Source organism: Castanea sativa, chromosome 5 (genome assembly GCF_040712315.1).
Source record: "Castanea sativa cultivar Marrone di Chiusa Pesio chromosome 5, ASM4071231v1".
Taxonomy (NCBI): Eukaryota; Viridiplantae; Streptophyta; class Magnoliopsida; order Fagales; family Fagaceae; genus Castanea; species Castanea sativa.
In genome coordinates, this window is record NC_134017.1 from 7080088 (window position 1) to 7096741 (window position 16654).

Sequence of the window (16654 nt, forward strand, 5' to 3'; positions counted from 1 at the left end):
TGGACCATCCAATGTGAGGAAACAAATAAGGAACCATTGAATGTGATAAAAGCACGGTCACAGGTGATGTTGGTGCTGCCTAATGTGACAATGGAACCGTCAAATGTTAGAAAAAAATAAGAAACCCTCGAATGTGTCAAAAGTATGGTCGCATGTGATGTTGGTACTGTCCAATGTGACAATGGAGCTACCAAATGTGAAAAAAATAAAATAAAATAATGGTGCCACAGATTTTGACAGTACCAACATCACATGCGGTGTTAGGTTCATTTGACAACCATCTCTCACATAATAGCGTAGAGATTTTTTATCAATATCAAAATCATCAAGAATTTGACTTATTGACATCTTTTGTTTTTTGGTTGTGTGACTTATTGACCATTAATTTTCATCTAAGACCATAAATTCATGTTGAGTACATTTGTTTAGAACTTGAGGCTCATGATGGAGTAAAATATCTTGTGTATGTGCTCTTAATGACATGATTAAATTAGTGATAATATAGGCTTTAAGCAAAGCCCTCATAGATCAATGCTCACCACTCATAAGTGATGAGATGTTGCGTTAGGTTCATTTGACATCCATCTTTCAAGTAACCGCGTAGAGATTATCCATCAATGTCAGAATCATCTAGAATTTGTCTCTCTTTTTTTGACTTGTTGACCATTGATCCATTATGCAATATTTTCCACTGTTAGGGGCGGCTCTACTTGTTAATCGGGGTGGTGACCACCTTGACTTGAATTTTATTTTTTATATATATACCTTAAAAAATTAAATTTTAAATTAATATGTGTTGTTGACCACCCTAAAAAAGATTCGTGACCAATCTAAAAAAATCTTGAACACCCTAAATAAATATTTGAGCCATTAAAAATAAAATTTTGGTCCAATGAAGATTGAACCAAAAAATTGTGAGAAGTGCTATGTTAACAACATTTTCACAAATAAATCCTAAGTGGCATATCTAATTTCAAATTAGAACCAATAACAACTTACCAGTTAGGGTTTGTTATGAAAATATTGTAGATATAGCACTTCTCAAAAATTGCCCAAACACATACAAATTAGCCCAAAAGCCCAAATCAAATGTTTAGTTGTGATTTTTTTAAATTTTGATTTCAAAAGGCATATTTTAAAATCATTATATATTTTTTTCTAAAAAACACATTTTCAAATAGTTAGTCACTTAATCTGTTCGTGCTTGCTTTAGTCTTCTACTGAATTTGTTGAATTTATTTGATACATTTTCTACACATGCATATGCACTTAATTAATACCTGAATACTTTGTAGAACATGATTAATGTAATAGTTAAATGCCTAAGTTGAATATATTGAATGAACTTATAGTTTACTCTTTACTCTTTTGCTAGCACTCTGAACAAATTTCTTATAAGGAAATCACTTGTATTTCGAGATTTATTTTCCAAGAAAATTCGTATTGGCTTGAATAATTTTCTTTTAGATCCTAGGATATGGGAAAATGTTTCATCTTAATGATCAAGATGAAATAAGAAGAGCATATTTATAAAGAGGTTCTTGTCAACCTCTTGGCCATAATTTCCTTTAAAAAAAATTTGTGGAGTATTGTGTCAGTTTAATCCTAATTAGTTTAAAGAATACAAAAATTAGTTGGAACATATCATAAAAAGGGATAATGCATTTTGTGTTATTTTTACTTATTTTGGTAAGGTATCAGTAATTGAATGGGAGATCAACAGTTTAATGATTGCTTAGTTGTGTACATTGACAAAGATAATCAATCAATCAATATATATATAAAAGGAGACCTCATACAGAAGTGTATGAGGTCTTTCCAAGTGGTGCACTAATTTTGCATTTAGCATTTTTTTACCTCTTTCATTAAGCTTTTCTATATCAATATGTGCTGTGATGGTCCCAAGTATTTTCACTTTTCAATTTTCTATTAAAAAGTGAGAATACACAATTTGACCGATTCCTCAATATTTTATACTTTTTTTCTTTTTTGATGAAGTTTCATACTTTTGTCACAACCCATAATTTTGAGAAACATTTGTGTTCTAGAAATTTTCTTAGCACAATCCTTCAAACGGTCCCATTATTTTTTCAAAGAAGACCTTTCTTTCAAAGAAATGGTATTAATGCAATCCTTTTATGTACAACTTTCTCTTCTTCCCTTTCCCTTCCCTTACTTTCTCCTCCCTTCTTTCCTTTTCATTTCCCTTACAACCAAACAAGATACTAGTTTCCAAATTCAACTAATAAATTTTTTTTTGAGGATATTAATAAAAAGAGTCTGAATTTGATAAGAATTTGGTGTAAAATTCGTGTTTTACACCATCCAATAAGAGATGTCACATCAGCTTTTTATTTAAAACTCAGTACATCATACTACAATTAATAAATCTTAATAAACTCCCAATTTGGCTGAATTTTCAGATGAGTATTATAATTGATTGAGTGTGGTTGTGCTTATTTTTTAATACATGATAAGATGATGTGACATGTTGGGATTAGAAAGTGTAAAACTTGGGTTTTAAACCACATCTTTATAAAATTTAATCTTCAATAAAAATATGTAAAAAACATGTTTGATTATTGTTTTAGTCTTTAACACTTGTATAATGTATCGAAATCGTTTTTAACATCTTAAATGTGTCAATTTTGTTTCTAAACTTTTTGTATTTTGTCAAAAAAATCCTTATTATTAGGCGGTACATGAAAAGAATTGATTTATCTAACATTAATATCAAAATAATATTTTTATGCCATCTAAGCTATGCTTTGAATTATCATGTGTCCTTAATTAGAAAATAAAATAAAATATTTGAAAATATATTAATTGCATCTCCATAAGTAAACGAGATGTCATTTTATTAGCAGAAATTGAAAATTTCTTTTCTTTTATTTTCGTCTGCTTTCTCACCAACCAAATGGGGTATAAGTCTTGACTTTTTAGTTAAAGTGCTTATGAACATCATCTACAAAACATACTATTTACCTAATTTTAAAATGAAAATTTAAAAAAGAAAAAAAGAAAAAGGAAAAGCCAAATGTCCATTTTTTACATTATCATTTTTTTAAGAAGTTAAAGTTATTGCCAATTATATTATAAAAATCTTGTAAACTAACATTTTAATGAATATAATTAGTGTCATGTCAACAAGGTAATAAATCAATTTCCTAATTATTTTCCTATTTTTTGTTTAAAAATTGATACATCCATTTAATAAAAGTAATGTGTAATCCCGTGCATATGCACATGTACATTTAAAAACAATCACAATTAAATATATATATATATATATATATATATATATATATATATGATTTAAAATCTAATTGGATCTAGTCTCTTCGGTTTTTGTACCAAATAATTTACTTGCTACAAAAATTAAAAAATTAGATGGGACACATGACACAAAATTGAACTCTAATTAAAATTCATTTTAGAATCTAATTGAATTTAGACTCTTTGATTTTTGCACCTAATAATTCATTTGACACACAAATTTAAAAATTAGATGAGACACATGGCGCAAAATTAGACTCCAATATATAGATGTATAGCAACCTACCATCACTCTCTTTAAAATTACATGTTGTTCATGAAATCATAGTCCCATACATGGTCCTTTTTTAGGAGCCACTATCTCATCAAAAAAAAAGAAAAAGTTAGTATATTGCAATATATTTGGAATGATGAGTCCATCGGTATTTGGAATCAATGTTCTTAAATTGGACAGTAGCACAAAATTAGACAATAATTGGAATCCAATTTAAAATCTAATTAAATTTTCTCTTAGTTTTGGCTTTAATTATATATATATATATATAGACTAGTTATCGGCCCATGCGTTGCACAATTTTTTTTGGTATGATCTTTTTTGGTAAATATTATGACTGAAGAACATTGTTTTAGGGAAAAAAAAAAACTTCTTTCATTTTTATGTAGTGATTTTAAGAAATACAATAAAGGGTTTTATGATAAATTTTGTTAATTTTATGAAATACATTTATATAAAATAAAACTCATAAAATGCATAAGATATACGTAAAGGCATAATTCATGACTACGCATGAAAGTTATTGTATTTTTTAATTTCTATTAGCCAGATCAGATTTCTTAAATAAATTGAACAACCATTTCATCACCCCATTGTGCACGTAATGATTGGAATGTTGTTAGTTAGTTTAATTGAACAATATTGTGTTTATTCTTTTTTTAAACTACAATTGATAATTCACAACATGAGTAAACAACTTATTGAGTATTGCAAAAGATACAAATATGAATATTAACATGAGTATGAACATGAAGGGAGATTTCTATTCATTTTCTTGAAGAAAAAATGTACTTAAAAAAAATTCCAAACCTAATTAGGTAAAGAAGAATCAAGTTATAGATAGCAAAATCAATAAACCAAAAATTTTAGGAGCCTAAGAGGAGCCATTACTCATTTGAAAAAACCCAAAATACTCAAGGTTAAAAAAAAAAAAAAAAAAAAAAAAAAAAAAAAAAAAAACCATTCACTCCACCCTTCCATCGCAACTGCTTTTGCTCAAGGAAAACAATATATATATATATATATATATATATATAGAAATAATTACAATATGTATGCTAATCCCGCGACTTGAACTTTTTCTCCATGACTCTCACAATTTGAACATTTTCTCCCTTAGACCCTAGACATTTTTTGTATGGGAAGATGCCAATTCAGCTCCATGGCCCTTGTCATATATATATCATTCAATAAATATAGAACTTCCTTTAAAAAAATTAATATGTTTATCATAATTAAGGAAAATCCTAATGGGTACTTCACTTGAGCATATGTGAAAAAAGGCATATACATACCACAAATGGTAAAGGAGAAAAAAAAAAGTTGCTAATCCCTTTTAATATGGTTAATTTATTTGCCTCAATTAGTCACCCAAACAACATACCACTTATTCATACCACAACCACAAATGACAATGTAGCATTGGCCATCGGTAATTGCTAATCTGAAAGTACAGATTTATTTAATAGCTCTACCTTCGTATCTTTTGGGTAATGTGTCTTTACTAAATCAAAATCAAACCACAAAACTCATAAAAATCACCAAATTAGAGTTTAAATTATAATTAAATTTTTAAAATAAATCTAGGCACAATTGCACAAAAATTCCACACGTAACTAAGTCATACTTAAGAGTATTGGACATTTTTTCCTTTGTATAAATAGCGGGGTCCCAATGGGATGGGGGCTAACAATTTTCTCTCCAAAATATTTATTATAGGAATATAAAAGTTTTTTATTGTAGACTTTTCATGCTTAAAGAACATGACTTGCCAACTAATCAAACTAGAGTTTTTAATACCTACAGCAATTTCACAACATCAAGAACAAACTCCAGTGTATGCAGTGTCAAATTTCATAGTCTCCTGTTACATCAAATGAGTGTTTAATTTTTCTCACAAAGTATTGAATAGTAAAGCTTATGGGCCATAGTCTCAACTACAACTCTCAATCATGTGGGACTTAGATGACTCTTTTCCACAACGTATTATTATGAGATGCAGAAAAAGTTTGGAGTGTACACAATGTTTATCGTGAATGGGAAGAAATTTCATCATATTCCAATTGATTAGGTCAGTAAGGACCTATTCCAATTTAATGATCCTGAAATTTTGTATACAAGTAATAATCAAGGAAACTTCCACCTAAAATAAGTCAGACTTTTGGCAAGAGAGAAAATTGATGTCCAAACAAATCAAGCTAAGGTCAACCAAAATGGATCATATTCTTAATTTCTTATCTCGATTTGTTTCATGTACAAGACTTACAGCCAATGCTTGGTGTATAAAAGTTGAACATCTTATCTAAAGTCCATCATTTGAAAGCTTGAGAAAAATTTCATTTAAACCAACATAATATATAAATTATAAAGGAATCAAAGAAAAATTGTCAAAAATAATAAAAATTTAATCTGTGCTTAAATTCTTATAAGGATGAACACAATAGCAATATCCTTTTTTTTTAAATAAAGATAAAAAAAAAAATCTATACTTATTTTGTACATATGATAATCTATCACAGTTTTTTGAGACTTATGATGATTAGTGATTAGGAGTTATAAATGAATAATCACTATATATATATATATACATTCTAATTTTGCATTTAGCATTTTTTTACCTCTTTCATTAAGTTTTTTTTACTGTTACTCAAAAGTTTACATTAATTTATTTTACTATTATCTCATTAATCTCTCATTTATTGCTTAAGCTTACATCACACATTTCTCTTTTTTTCATATCTTTTAGCATACCCACCTTTTTAATATTTAAAAAAAAGAAAAATAATAATAATAATTAAAGACTAATAGTAATAACTAACCAAATAAGGCCTTGGAGAGAGATAGAGAGACACAAAAATGTTATGAATTGTTAAATAAACCGCATTGTTTCACTACATATTACCAAAATAAAAGATCTAAGACTAACAAAACATTTGAAAGAGAGAGAAAAAGAGAAATTTAAGGGGCTGCCGCCTCTATCATATTGGTCTCCCACTACCATCAAGACGCTGAAACCCCTATAAATTTTTTAAAAAAAAAATTAAGGGATTAAATATGATTTAGGCTTGAGTCATTTGGTTGGATAGTTATTGTTTTGGGTATATAAGTAGAGAGAATACTTGGTACGCAATGTAAATTCATATTCTACCATGGTTTTAAATCATCTATAAGATACATGCATACACATTTGCCCACACCGTGTTTTAATGTCGCACTATTGATGAGTGCAAGACAATGAGAGAGTTGGACATACTTTTATTTCATAGTATTAAAAATGTGAACACAACACAAATTAGTTGATTTTCATGATCCCGTTACTCTTTTGCATTTATTTTTGGTTTCATAATTTTAAAAAAAAATCATTAAATTTATTTAATTTTGTAGTTTTTTTTTTACTATTTATAGGTCTCATTGTACAATTGGAATTATTCATAGGTCTCATTGTACTATTCAACTAGCTTTTAAATTGTATTTTCTACATTTTCAACAACAAATTTTCAGTTTCAACTAAGTAAACGGTTCTCAAATAGACCCGTAGTATTTGGTTCATTTCAGAACCATCTTTCACGTAATAATGTAGAGATTTTCCATCAATATCATAATCATCTAGAATTTGAATTGTTGAATTATTGTTTTTATTGGGTGACTTGTTGACCATTAATCTATTATGCAATATTTACCACCATGTGACATAATTTTTATGTAGGGCCAAAAATTCATGTTGAGGAAATTGTTTTTGGAACTTAAGGCTCATTATTGAGTACAATCTCAAGTCATGTGTATGTGCTCTTAATGACTTGATTAAATTAATGATAATATATGCTTTTAGCCAAACCCCTAGAGATCAATGCTTAGCACACACAAGTGAAAAGATGTAGTGTTAGGTTCATTTGACGATCATCTTTCAGGTAACCGTGTAGAGATTTTTCAACAATATCAAAATGATTAAGAGTTTGTCTTATTGACATCTTTTGTTTTTTAATTGGGTGACTTATTGACCATTAATCCATTGTGCAACGTTTTTCACCATGTGACATAATCTCATGTAAGGCCCAAAATTCATGAACTTAAGCCTCATGATTGAGTTGAATATCATGTGAGTGTGCTCTTAATGACATGAATAAATTTTAATGACATGAATAAATTAGTGATAATATAGGCTTTAAGCAAAACCCCCAAAGATCAATGCTCACCACACACAAGTGATGAGATGTTGCGTTAGGTTGATTTGACATCCATCTTTCAAGTAACCGCGTAGCTATTATTCATCAATGTTAGAATCATCTAGAATCTGGCTCTCTTTTTTTGACTTGTTGACCATTGATCCATTATGCAATATTTTCCACTATTAGGGGTGGCTCTACTTATTAATCAAGGTGGTGACCACATCTCATTTTTCTAAGTGTTGATAGTTATACCATGTAAACGCAGATATTTCCTTTACCACTTGAGTTGCCAAAGGGACAATAAGAAATTCGTACAAGTTATAAGTTGCCGTGTTGAAAACTTAGGGATGAATGATCTAGACATGAAGACCCATTGCAAGCTACTTTTGATTGTCTCATTCCATGAGGGTATTCAAATATAGATTTGAAGGAAATACATTGTAATGGATTTCCGTTGTCAATGAAGTTTTTTCCTTCTTGTGATGAGAAAGTAGCAAAGTAAGTAGTAGTTAAGATACTTATAATGGATTTCTTTGTAGTCTGGCTTCTTCCTTTAGATACTTTACAACAATAGACCTATTTGTAGTACATGAAAGTTGGTTATAAATTTTGGGGTCAAATGTCCATAATTTCTAGATCGATTATGATTGTCCTCGCCATTGATAATGATTATGATGGAACAATAAAAATTGTTTTTAGTTATATGATAAATTCATATTTTTCAAGTCCAAGTTGTAACTAATAGCAAATTATTAGTTGTCTATGATGACAGATTTTTAGTCATCATCTTGTCAATTGGATTATCAATAGCTTTTTTATTACCTCATGTATTTATTAAAAATGTTACTAAAATTAAAATGTAGAAGGTTTAAGAAAAACAATAATTGGAAAAAAATATTTTATGATCTTAAATCCAATTCTAAATCCAAATCTAAATTTAGGTATCCAAATAATGGAAATTCAAATTATGAATTTCAAATCTTGAGTTTTATAAAAAGACCCAAACAAGGAATTTTACAATCAATGGATTTCAAATCAAGGCATTTTAAATCCATTGATTTAAAATCCAAATCCAAATGTTGCCATCCAAAGACAACCTTAAGTTTTTTTTTGCGAGAATTTCAAAAAAAAACTTTAAAAAATGGTGTGTGTTTGTGTGTGTGTGTGTGTGTGTGTACTAGATAGTTTTTCATAGATAATTTATCTTCTTTTAAATTACAATAAGTATACACCAAAATACAACAACTTAATTACAAAAGAAAATTTTATAAGTTCCACTGAGACTTTTACCAAGGGGGGGAAGCAAGTAGAGTAGTTATATAACATTTTTATTGTCATTTTGGTCTTGCAAATAAAGGTTTCAAGGTCATTTTGGTTATTTTTTGGTTTCAATGGCATCATGGTCATTTTTTAGGTTATAAGGGTATTTCTATCATTTTTTAGGTTTTAGGGGTATTTCGGTCGTTATTTAGTCATGGTATTTTGGTCATTTTCTAGGTTTTGAGAGTATTTTGGTCATTTTTAGGTTTTAAGTGCATTACAGTCATTTTTTTAGGTCCTAAGGGTATTTTAGGCACTTTTTACGTTACAAGTTCATTTTTTTCATTTTTTAGGTTTCAAGTTCATTTCGGTCATTTTTAGGTTTTAAGGGTATTTCAGTCATTTTTTAAGTTTTAAGGTCATTTTTAAGGTTCTATAAGTATTTCGATCATTTTTTTAGGTTTCAGGTGTATTATGGTCATTATTTAAGTTTTAAGAGTATTTTAGTCACTTTTTAGCTTACAAAGTCATTTCAGCCATTTTTTTATGTTTCAAGGTCATTTAGGTTATTTTTTAGGTTCTAAAGATATTTTGGTCATTTTTTTTTGTTTTAGGGTCATTTCGATCATTATTTAGGTTCTAAGTGTATTTCCATCATTTTTAGGTTTTAAGGGTATCCTAGTATTTTCTAAGAGTTTTAGGGATATTTTGGTCACATGTAATGTTGGTATTGCTCAATGTGACAATAGAACTGTCAAATGTGAGGAAAAAAAATAAGGGAATCATTGGATGTGATAAAAGTACGGTCACATGTGATATTGATACTACCCAATGTAATGATGTAATTGTCAAATGTAAGAAAAAAAATAAGGGAACCATCAAATGTGATAAAAGTACAGTCAAATGTGATGTTGGTCTTGCCTAATGTAAAAATGGACCATCCAATGTGAGTAAACAAATAAGGGAACCATTGAATGTGATAAAAGCACGGTCACATGTGATGTTGGTGCTGCCCAATGTGACAATGGAACTGTCAAATGTGAGAAAAAAAAAAACCATCGAATGTGTCAAAAGTATAGTCGCATGTGATGTTGGTACTATCCAATGTGACAATGGGGCCACCAAATGTGAAGAAAACAAAATAAAATAATGGTGCCACAGATTTTGACAAAAGTATGATCAGATGTCATGTTGATACTGCCCAATGTAACGATGAAACTTTCAAATGTGAGAAAAAAATAAGAGTACCACTGAATGTGACAAAAGTATGGTCAGATGTGGTATTGATACTGCCCAATGTGATGATGAAACTGCCAAATGTGAGAAAAAAATAAGGGAACCTTTGGATGTGATAAAAGTACGGTCACATGTGATGTTAATATTACCCAATGTAATGATGTAACTGTTAAATATAAGGGAAAAAAAGGGAACCATCAAATGTGATAAAAGTACAGTCATATGTAATGTTAGTATTGCCTAATGTAAAAATGGAACCATTAAATGTGAGAAAAAAAAATAAGGGAACTATTGAATGTGATAAAAGTACGGTCACATGTGATGTTGGTACTGTCCAATGTGACAATGAAACCGTCAAATGTGAGCAAAAATAAGGAACCATTGAATGTGTCAACATGTGATGTTGGTACCGTCCAATATGACAATGAAACTATTAAATGTAAAAAAAATAAAATAAAATAATGGTGCCACAAATTGTGACAAAATTATGGTCAGATGTCATGTTGGTACTACCCAATGTGACGACGAAACTTTCAAATGTGAGAAAAAAATGAGAATACCACCGAATGTGACAAAAACATGGTCAGACGTGATATTGATACTGCCCAATGTGATGATAAAACTATCAAATGTGAGAAAAAAAATAATTGTACCACCAAATGTGATAAAAGTACGGTCATAAGTTATGTTAGTACTGCCTAATATGACAATAAAACTGTCAAATGTGAAAAAAAAAAAAATAGGGTACTACGAAATGTGACAAAAGTACAGTCAGATGTGATGTTGGTATTACCTAATGTGACAATAGAATCATCAAATGTAAAAAAAAAAAAAAAAAAAAAAAGAAAAAAAAAAGGGAACCACCAAATGTGACAAAACAACAGTCACATATGATATTAGAACTACACAATGTAATGATGAAATCGACAAATGTGAGAAAAAAATAGGGTACAACCAAATGTGATAAAAGGACAATCAGATCTGACGCTAGTATTGCCTAATGTGACAATTAATGAAACCATCAAATGTGAGGAAAAAAAATAGAACTACCAAATGTGACAGAAAAACAATCACATGTAATGTTAAAATTGCACAATCTGAGGATGAAACTGTCAAATGTGAGAAAAAAAATAAAAGAACCACCAAATGTGACAAAAATACCGTCACTTGTTATGTTAGTAGTGCACAATGTGAGGAGGAAACCATCAAATGTGAGAAAAAAAATAAAAGAACCACCAATGTAACTAGAGTACTGTCACATGTGATGCTGGAAGCCTGGAACTATACAATATGAGGAAGGAACCATCAAATGTAAGAAAAAAAATAAGATAACCATCAAATGTAACAAAAGAATTGTCACATGTAATGTTGGAACTGCACAATGTGAGAATAAAATCGTCAAATATGATGCTTTGGTAACCTAGTATAACAGGTTGCTAACTAGTGAGTTCAGTACCCAAAAAAAAAAGGTACCGTAGAATTACTCTAACCTCATAGGTAAGAAAGGAAATAAAGGAAACAATCAATGTAGTGACTAGTGAAACATATATAAATGTAGTTAGAAGATGAGCTAGATTTGTAATTAAACCAACTTATTTCAAATGTGGCACAAAGTTATTTATATATCCATAGAATTGGAACTTATTTTCTATAAGAGTACTATTCTCTAGCAATTATTCAAGACATCAGTAATTTTCTTTTATCCTTTTTTATACAAGAGAGATTCTTTATAATAATTATTCTTTAGCAACTAACCTTTTTATTTTTTTGTCATTGAGATTCGATATTAAAAGAAATTTACATTCAAGAAAATGAGTTTTTTGAAAAGTTGAAAAAGTAACATTAAAGATACTACAAATTTTACTATATAATTTTTACAAACTAATGTATCACTAATTATAAAAAAAAAAAATCAGTCATTCATTAATTATGGTTTTTAAATCCACCAATCATATTGATTTTTTTATCAATTTGTAAATATTTTATAATACAATTTATATTAGTTTCAGAATTTTTTTTAAGTTGAAAACTTGAAGATCTAAAACAGGGATTTGAAAGATTATGTTGAAATTATTGATTTTTTATTCAAAAAAAAAAACTAAGTTATAAATTTCACAATTTAAATTTATTCATAGTTCAATTCAATCTTGTAACTTTTTATTTATTTATTTTAGATTTATAACTTTCCTTCCATCAAATTCCATGGCATTGTGCCTTTTAAGTATTCTAAAATGACGTTTTAGAAATTCAAAATACCAAAATCACATTATTTTGGGATACTGAATGACAACCTCTTTAATAGAAGTAAACAAAATAAAAGTGTTATATGCATAATATTTTCGTAATACTTTTACAACAAATCATAGATGGTACGTTGTTATTTGATCTAGTCTAAATTTAAAACTGAAATTACTTTTTTAATCCACCCATAACAATTAATAACAATCTACTATTTAAGATTTGTTGTGAAAATATTGTGAACGTACAATTTTTCTAAATGAAATGGCTACATAAAAAAAATAAAACGAAAGGTACATATACTTAATTAATCTAAGGCTATAAAACTGAATTAATTTTTAGGTAAAATATAGAAAGTCCAGTTTATAATTTAGCTTAAAAGTTGAAGGAAAAAAAAAAAACTGTCTCAACACATTGTTTAAGACTTTTGTGCGGTTATACATATATGACTTGTGTGTGTGTTTAGGAATTGTTAAAAACAAATTTTAATTTTTTTTCAGTGTTATCTTTTTTTATTAATAATATAAATTTTAGATTTTTTAAAATAAATTAATTTTTAGCCTATTTTGTAATATATTTAACATAAATTTTTTTTTTTAAACTATGGATGGTTACATTCCCCTCCCTTGAGATTTAAGGGAATGACACTCAACTCCAAACTTGAATGAAAAAACACCCCCTCTCTTAAAATTTGGAAAAAAAATTAACAACTCCCCCCTTTTATTTATATTAGTAATGAATATTTTAACCTTCTAGTATAAGAATCTCATTACAAAAGTTTAACTATGGTTTATAAAAAAATTGATAAATTTAGAATAAAAATAAAAAATTTATCTAGTACCAAAATAATTGCAATAGCAAATATCTCCATAAGCTGTTGAAAAAGGAAAAATATAATAAACAATATTCTTTACATTTTCCATTCTCTCCATGTATATGTTAAAATAATTAGTATTCTAAAAATAAAAATAAAAATAGTGGGTTAATCCCACATTGAAAAATGAGTGAGTTAAAGAGGTTTAGAACCTATGCTGTGTATCCAATAGCTAGACATTTTTGGGGTGTGTGAGTTTATATACTGCTTCACGGAACAAAGTGTTGCATGCACTTTTGGTTCTGACGTGTAGTATTAAGCAAAAAAAGAGTCTGAGCTTAGTCCCACACCGTGTGTGTGTGTGTGTTGGGGTGTGTGAGTTTATTTACTGCTCTGCGGAAGTAAGTGTTGCATGCACTTTTGGTTCTGACGTATAGTATTAAGTAAAAAGAAAAAAAGAAAAGAGTTAGATCATTTTGGATATACACAACTATTAGTTTCTTTAATATATTCTCCCCTCACTGGGTGTGTTTTAATATACACTTCAATTAAAAATTTAATACAATTACATCTTTTGATAAACTTCAAATATTTTAATACAAAATTAATACACTTTAAAATTCATATATATATATATATATATATTGATATAAAAGATAGAACATATTTAAAAATTTAATACGGATTAATTACTTTACCCGAAAATAAATAATAAAATAAAAACACCATCACCACAGCGAAAAAAATAAAATAAAATAAAATAAAACACTCTCATATAGCTCGTCACCAAAAACTACTCAAAAAGCATACGCTTTTGTAATCTGCAGCATATCTCTCTCTCTCTCTCTGTTCTGAATATTTCATCAATGGCTCGCGTAAGTCTCTCTCTCTATTTCTCTTACAATTGCACACAACGAAATGTTTATTCAACTTTCAAATTCCGAATCCACAAATTAATACAACTAGGACTATTGTTAATCTCTGTTTATTTGGTCGCTGAGAAAATTTTATGATTTCTATGCTTGTTCAGTATGATAGATCCGAAGAAATTAAGCAAATTCTAAATGCCCCTTTTTTGTGTTATTAGTTTTGGATCTAAATTTTCGTACAATTTGTAATTTTTTGGTTTGGATCTGTGCAATGTGTGAATTTATTTACTTTTTAGTAATCAGAGGGTTCACATAATGGAAAAAGAGTGTGTATTTGATGATGTTGTTGAATGTTTGTTTATAAGGTGTTTGTTGTTAATACTGAACCAAGACTTCACTTTGGAGCTCAATGTAATGTTAATGTTTTGGGTTTGATGGGTGTTTTATTTGGATGCAAAGGTGTGATCTGTGTGGCATAGTGGTAGTAATTACATGGTGATGGTGGGGGGTGGGGGATCAGATTGGCTGTGTTATGCTTATTTGACTACGAAATTATAGCCAGTTTTGGGGTTTTGCTCAATGTAGGATGTTGTGTCAGCTATTAGGAGAGTTTAGGATTGATTTTGGAAATGCTGGGTGGTTGGTTGAGCTCTAAAATCTGTGACCTGTGTGATTAGTGGTAGGAATTACATGGTGGGGATCAGATTGGCTGTGTTAGGCTTATTTAACGATGAAACATTATCCAGTTTGTGGTTTTGAACTTCTATTCAATGTAGGACTTTGGGGCAGTTGGTAGGAGACTTTGGAATTGGTTTTGGACATGATGGGGGTTGTTTTGACTCCAAATTGTCTGATCTATGCTGAATAGTTGTAGTATTTAAATGATGAGAATCATATTGGCTTTGTTAGGTATATTCGACAATGTTTGTGATGTAAACTCAATTAAAGAGTTAAGCTTACGGGGCTATGAAATGTTAGCCATTTTGGGCTTTGATTAATTTAGGATTTCCTGGAGTTCTTATTAGATTTTAGGTTTGGTTTTGAAAATGATGGGCTGTTGATTTAAGTCCCAATGTGTGATCAATGTTCATTAGTAGTACTAATTAAATGGTGGTCCCAATGTGTGATCTATGTTCTATAGCAGTAGTTACTACATGGATGAGGATCAGATTGGCAGAGTTAGGTGTATTTGACTATGTTACCTCAAACTCAATCAAGAGATCAATTTATGTGGCCATGAAATGCTAGCCATTTTAGGATTTGATTAATGTAGGATCTTGTGAGACTTGTTAGGAGGATTTGGGATTGGTTTTGGAAATGATGAGTGGTTGATTTAGGTCCTAACTGTGCGATCTATGCTGATTAGTTGTAGAGTATTGGAATGGCTAGAATCACATTGGCTGCCTTAGGTGCAGTAATGCACAAAGAACTGCATGCAGCAATATGCGAATCCCCAGCTTGGTACAGTTATAGAACCTCTAGAATTTGAGGGAATTATGGAGGGTGACTTGGTTGAGTGAGATTATATGGCGTAAGCAATAGCATTGGGGTGGTTACATGGCCAGTTGTGCAGAAATTGACATGAATCAATAGAATGATAATGTTGGAAACACAGCCAATGATACAGTAGTCTTAGTCACATATTTGTTCATGAAAGTGAACTGCTAGTGAGTTCTAGCTCAAACAGAACTCCCTCCTCCCACAAGAATGGATGGAGGGTGAGTCTGTGGGTTCAAAAGCCATTAGATGTGTAACTTATCAATGGAAAAAAGTTGTAAAGGTTCATCAGAGTGATCTTAAAGTATTGGTCATGCAGACTTGAGTCTTGGTCGTGCTAGTAACATGCAATAGATTTTTTTTCCTTTTTTTTTTGGTTGAAAATTTAGATATGTCTATGGTTCAAACCTGTCCCCCCCACCCCCCCATATTGACGTAGCAAAAAAAAAAGATATGTTCTGCATTTTTTTTACTGTTACGTTTTAAACATGTCTTTTTTAGTGTAAAGGGATTTGTTACTCTATTAATCCAGTTATTTTATTTTATTTTTTTTAAATAGGAATCATGCCCTACGGTGAAGAACATTCTTCTTCTAGACTCTGAAGGGAAGCGTGTAGCAGTCAAGTATTACTCAGATGATTGGCCAACAATAGTGCAAAGTTAGCTTTTGAAAAATCTGTTTTTACCAAGACTCTGAAGTCCAATGCTCGGGTTGAAGGTATGCTGTGATAACTCAACTTTAAATAGTACAGTTGTTCTAGTCCAAATATTATCAGCCAATTAATTATACATATGGGTATGCAAACTTTCTCATCTTTTTTTTTTGCCTTCTCAGCTAGTTGTTTGCTATTCAATTGCATTAAAAACTATTTTCTTCTGCTAAATTAGAATGCAGTTTTAATATTTAAACCAAATCAAAAGCTTCCCCTCGATGCCTGCCATTCTGAGCTTTTCTTTCTTTGACTAAAACATTTTACTTATCAAAAAAAAAAAAAAAAAAATCAGAAAGCTTCCTCTCATGTAT